Genomic DNA, 6,255 nt, shown 5'->3' on the forward strand with positions numbered 1-6,255 from the left:
GACATTGTTTCATTCTGCTGTGCATGGGGTCGCTATGAGTCGGTTCCGACTCGATGGCACCTGACAACAACAACAAGTCTACACAGCTCCATAATCGGGGGTCAGAATCTAGAGAAATTAGTTCCTCTGAGCCAGCTGGCTTAATAAAATCTGAAATGGCCTCATCTGTCCCTGAGTGGCTTCGGTTTCTTTGACGATGGATCAAGAGCTGCAGTGATACACTCGAATCTAAAACGGCTGTAACATTTGGAAACAGACCATGCTGGCCCTTTGAGCCACTGGATCTGAGTCAGGGAGTGGCTGATGGTGAGCTCCCCTTGGTGGATCAGAGGACACCCCTTCACCACATTTGACAGGTCTTCCTCCTCTGAGTGGGGGCAACCGACATTGCACCCATCTCTCCCGACCCCACTGGAAATGTGAGGTTGAACCAGAGAAACCAGGCAGGAATTCTGCAACAGGTAAGGCCCTGGCGCCCTGGTTAAACCCAAGTCAGGCCTGTCCCTGTGGATAGAAGTGGAAGGCTGATCCCCTTCCAAGGTCTCACTTAGAGGCTTCAGTCAGGAAAGCCCCTAAGGGGGGTGGAACAGCCATAAACTCTGTGTGATTGGTTGAGTACAAGGAACTGAAGTGCAGCTTGTCAAGCCCAGTCTCTGTGGTTCCATGGCTCCAGCTGTGGACTACTTAGGTGATATGGGGAATTCGCATAGTGAGCCAACAGTCTTAGAATGTATGTTAACAATTTTAAAAGGGAACTCTTGTGTGCAGGAGTGTGTGTCTGGTACCGAGCTGGTAGCGAATCTCATATGGCTTAAAGAGACAGTCCTCACTCCTGGTGCAGAGTGGGTTCCTGGTAAGAAACCCTCCAAAGCTAAGAGATGCTTGAAAATTCTTGTGAGAGAAACAGCAAAGTCTGGATGTGATCTGTCTGTTGAATCTTTTCTTGGGAGTCTTTCACCCTGTGTCTCCTGCACTCACTTCCACCTTTACTTTGAGATCCCCTTTGGCTTTATTCTGGGTGCACACATCTGGGCATGGTAGATAGGAAGTAATTTCCTAAAAGTGCCCCTTTTGTTTCTGTTAAGGTTAACCTCTGTATCTAAAATAAAATACAGGCCTCAATCGGAAAGAAAACCACTGTGAAGCATAATTCTAACTGGTTTCTATCTGGGTACCCTCCTATGTCATCAAAGGGAATGGTGTTTTACTGTAATACAGTTTGGCCAATGTATGATCTAGATGATGGGAAAAATGACCTTTGAATGGACCCTTAAAATTATTATACATTTTACAGCTTGAATTGTTAAACCACTGTGTCAGATTGTGTATTTGTTTGTAAAATTATTATGTTTTTGTCCTGTATTTATGTTTAAGAAACTGAAAACAACTTGGAATTCCAAGAATATGTAAATTATATTGCATATATGTACTATAATGCATTTATACCGTTAATATGAATGACAAGCAGAGGAAAAATGAATACAGATGAGTATTAGGTGAAAACAATTCTAAGCAGGCCTGTATGTGACTATACAAAGATATATGAATGGTTACTTTTTTGTGAAATACAGCTTTTGATTGTAACATTGTTTTACTACAACTCTTAGTACACTAGCTGCCATTAGAGAAAATTATAACTGGACCTAGTGAAACTGCCCGGCCATATTCAGCTACTGAAGAAAGCAGTTTGGAAGTGATTTCTCTATATCACATCCTTCCAGGGACCCATTTTGGTAGAGGGCTCCCTTTTAATAGAGGCAAGGCAATACCCCTTCTGCAGATGCCCATAGGATTGAATACGGAAGGGCAAGCTGCAGGATATTACTAGGCACATGCTTCTTTCTCTCTCTTGGACTTGTTAAATAGGAAAAATTCAAATCCTTCTTATTGAGATGTTATTGTTCAGTGCTGTTGAGTCGGTTCTGACTTATGGTGACCCTGTGTAAGTTTTCCAAGGAGTGACTGTTGGGTTTGAACCGCTGACCTTGCGATTTGGACGGACCTGCTGGTCCAGCTCATTGACCCACAGTGCCACACCAGGATGACCCAAGCAATATAACAAATTTAATAACCACTATTTTTCCTACCCATCATCTTAATTGGGCAGATATTCAAGCTCTGTTGGCAATGCTCAAACCAGCAATGAAAAAGGCTGGTCTGAGATAAGGCATGGGACAAAACAGCACACATCCGTGGAGAAAAAAACCTCAATAGGACCCTTGCCCCAGTCAAGGCAATTCCTCAGCTGACACAAATTGAAATCTAAATGGACCTGCCATAACTGGAGCACTATAAAAGGTACATTCTCAGAGGTCTGAAAAAGGGAGTTCCTAAACAAAAGAACTTGAACATGGTAAGGGCAGGGGACTTCAGCAGAAGCCAACTGAAGACCCCTCTGAATTCTTTAAATGAATCTACCAGGCTTACTGTAAGTATACAGACCTTGATCCTGAGAACTCAGCAAATATCTGAATGGTTAACATGATTTTTATCTCCCAAAGCACCCAGGATATTAGAAAGAAACGGCAGAAATTTGACAGGGCAATTGGTATGAATCCATCCCAGCTGGCGGACATCACCTTCGAGGTATTTACCAGCTGAGAGCATGAGAAGTCTCAGGCCACAACTGTCTTCCTGAAAGACCACTAGAGGTAAGCCTGTGGGACCCCAGGGAGGACCCCGGAAAGGAACGCTGGCCTTAAGGACTGATGTACTTATGCAAAAACCTGGGCACTGACAAAATAAATGCCCAAATCTCAGGGGAGGATCTGGCAGAAAAAGCCATCCAACTCAACAGATGGTTGAACAAGTTTCATTGTCTGAAGAAAATGAACGGTGTCAGGAGGTAAGGGGCCCAGCATAATTTGGCATCAACCTCTGCCACCCCTGTTGCCCCTACCCCCAGGATCTCAGCTGAAAATAACAGCGGGGGACAGTGATGGTGACTGAGATCTCAGGGAATCCTGAGGACTAGTTCTTCCTGAAACCCCTGGACTGTTTCATTGGGGAAAAGAAAAGAACTGTCTGGTCCCCTTACTGGGCCAGGACCTGCTCCAGAGTTGCATGTTCAAACAGCTTTCTGAAACCAAAAGTCTGCAGATGGAGGTTCCTCATGAACATGCCTGGCAATTATTGATTCAAACTCCAGAAACCGAACACAATGGTCTGAGGAAATTGACAATCAGGTAAACTCCTTATGTGGACCAGTGGAACTCTGGGAAGAGCCAAAAAGCATCCCCTGTCGAGGTCTGATTGAAGCCTATAGAAGCTGACCATCCCACAGAAACCAATATCCTCTCAGAGAAGAGGCTGAGAATTCACTCTGACCAGCTCGTCCCGGTCCCCTCAAGCCATCTCCCTGCTGCAAAATAAGGGAAGCTATGGCTTACAATGGAGTCCTGGGCTGGCGCTGTGAGTTAATGCGCCAGACTGCAAAGCCATTTGAACTGCAAGTCTGTGGTTCACGGTCACCAGATGCTCCTCGAAAACCTTATAAAGGGTCAGTATGGTTCAGAACCAACTCAACTGCACTTCACAACAACACAACAACAACATGGCTCACAAACAACAGGATGGATAGGCAATACCATGTTATTTATTGGACAATCCAAATATTACCCTGTGAATTATCGGGCGACTAAACCGGCCATCTTCCTCTCTGATGTGGCTACTAGAGGGCTGAACCATAATTGTATAGAAATCATTGACCAAGTATTCTTTAGCCAACCTGACCTGTTTGACTATATCCGGTGCACTAGACGTTCTTAGTGAACAGAAGTAGTTATATGGAAAAGGAACTCGAATAGCAGGGTGTGTAATAGTAATCTCACAAGACCGAGTAGAGGCAATAGCCCTCCTGCCGGGGATCTCAGCTGAAAAAGCTGAACTGATTGCACTGATGAGGGCATTAGAACTGTTGGCAAGAAAAACGGAATGTGTACCCGGAGGAACTGAGGCAGAAGGATTGGAGAGAGGGGTTAAAGGATGAAAAATAGATGACAGTGGAATTGTTCTGGTTCTGAGAAGTTGGAAGCTAAAATGTAAATGTTTTTTAATAGAATGGTTCTGATCTTGTGAAAACTAGCACCTGCTCTTCTTAGTGAGTCCATGAAGTGACCCACTACAGGAAAGAGGCCTCTGGCTTGTTCATTAGGCCCTGGTTCTAGGGCAAGGAAAAAAAAAAAAAATCAATCAGGAGGTTAGCTCTGACTGTTACCTGCCTCAAGAACAATCTCAAGACAGGCTGTCCTACACCAATATCAGGGCAAAAACCTCCGAAAATTAACAGGTTGATTTCATGCAGATGTCCCCAAGCAGGGGAACTAAATATTTGCTGGGTGTTTTTTTTTTTTTTTATAGACACCTTTTCTGGTTGGGTAGAGGTTTTCCCCACTAGAACTAAGAAATACAGAAATCGTGAAAAATTGTCTCGAAGGAGATTACCTCCAAATTTGGACCAAAGTGTCCAAAGTGACAATGGAGCAGCAAACACCTACAGATGAAATAGAGATTGCATTCAACATGGAGGTTCGAGAAAATGATCCATACACTAAAGAGACAAATGACAAAACTGTCAGGAAATTTATCTACATTGGGACCAGGTGTTGCCTTAGCCCTGTTTCGAATTCAGGTAGCCCCCAGAAGTGGGCTTAAACTGAGCCCTTATAAAGTTGTATACAGTAAACCTTCCCAGGCAGCTTCCCTCACCCTCTACCTGACCTCAGCCAAGGTTTAAAGGTGCAGTGGGATGTGCAATGCCTCCACCACACACGATCTATTATATGTAAAATTGCTTTTCCCAGGTCTGCTTCCTTCCCGACAGGTAACCTGACCCCTTCCAGCCTGGAGATCATATTCTGTTCAGAACATGGAGAGATGGATCTGAAAACCAGTTAGAAAAAAGTGGACTGGACCCTGGGAAGTCCTTCTAGCCACCCTGTCAGCTGTCAAGTTACCCTGTCAGCTGTCAAGTTAGCTGGACTCAAAACTTGGACACAATGGGACTCTCATAAGACATTATTCCTTTTAAGGGGATGAAAACATATGGGTGTATTTAGCTCAGAGTGTAATAAATGTATCTGATTTGTTTTTCCTTTCAGGAGGGCATCCAGAAGCATCTGCAAAGATTACTGAGGACTAGGACAAGAAATGATCCCAAGCCCAGCAGCCAAGGTAGAAGGAGTCCCCACCTGGATTCACCACAGTAGACCAAAGAAAGCCTCGTGTCTGTGAGAAGCTGAAACTGACCCTACCAACGCTTACTAGGTAACACTGAGATGTACAACCCACCCTGCTTCAGCCACAAACTGGGAGCTGGCTGATCTATGCACGGCCCAAGCATGAGGATGTCTGCCGTGGGGCTTATTTTAATTAGACTTTGGGGTGTGAGAAAGGGAGAAATCTATGTAATATATACACCCACACCACCAAGGTAGGCCAAACAGTAACCACAATACTTTTCTATGTTGTTGTCGTCGATTCTGACCCATAGCGACCCTGTATAGGGTTTCTTAGGAGCTGCTGGTGAGCTTGAACCACTGACTTTGCAGTTCAAATGACTTTGCAGTCTGATGCATTAGCCCACAGTGCCACACCAGGACTAAAAGTGAGGGCACCCTCCTAGGTAACTGAATCTATAACCAATGGAAATGGGGTGGCCCTAACCCTTCTTAGCACCAACAATCCCAGATATGAAATGCCGTCATTCAAAACAGATTAGCACTAAACTACTTATTGGCTGTGGAGGGAGGAGGTGTGTGTGAGAAGTTTAATTTTGCTAATTGCTGCATACAAATAGATGACCAGAATCTGGCAGTAGAAGACCTTGTAAAAATGCAGAAAGTTGCCCATGATCCTGTGCAAACCTTGAATGGGTGGAACCCACAGAGCCTATGGGGAGGGTAGTTCCTCATCTTTAAAGGGTTCAAGACCCTTGTAGGTAGGGTCCTGTTTTATTTGAAATTTACTTAATCAGTCCATGCCTCCTCCCGCTAGCAATCAGGGCCATAGGAACTGCCATTAAAACAATAATCAATCAAAAGGGATACCAACAATCCAAATCAACACCAAAATACCATTCCTTATGCAACATTTAGATGATGCCCCTGGGAAAAAGATCCTAAAGGACATCAAAGGGGGGAAATGAACAGGAAAAGGTAAAAACATTCACTGCCCTCTTTGCCCAGGAGACAAGCTAAAATGTTAACCAGGTTACTGAATGGAACCAATCCTCTGGTTCCTTCCTGTCTTCAAACA

Source organism: Chrysochloris asiatica, unplaced genomic scaffold (assembly GCF_000296735.1).
Source record: "Chrysochloris asiatica unplaced genomic scaffold, ChrAsi1.0 scaffold00003, whole genome shotgun sequence".
In the NCBI taxonomy this organism is placed as follows: Eukaryota; Metazoa; Chordata; class Mammalia; order Afrosoricida; family Chrysochloridae; genus Chrysochloris; species Chrysochloris asiatica.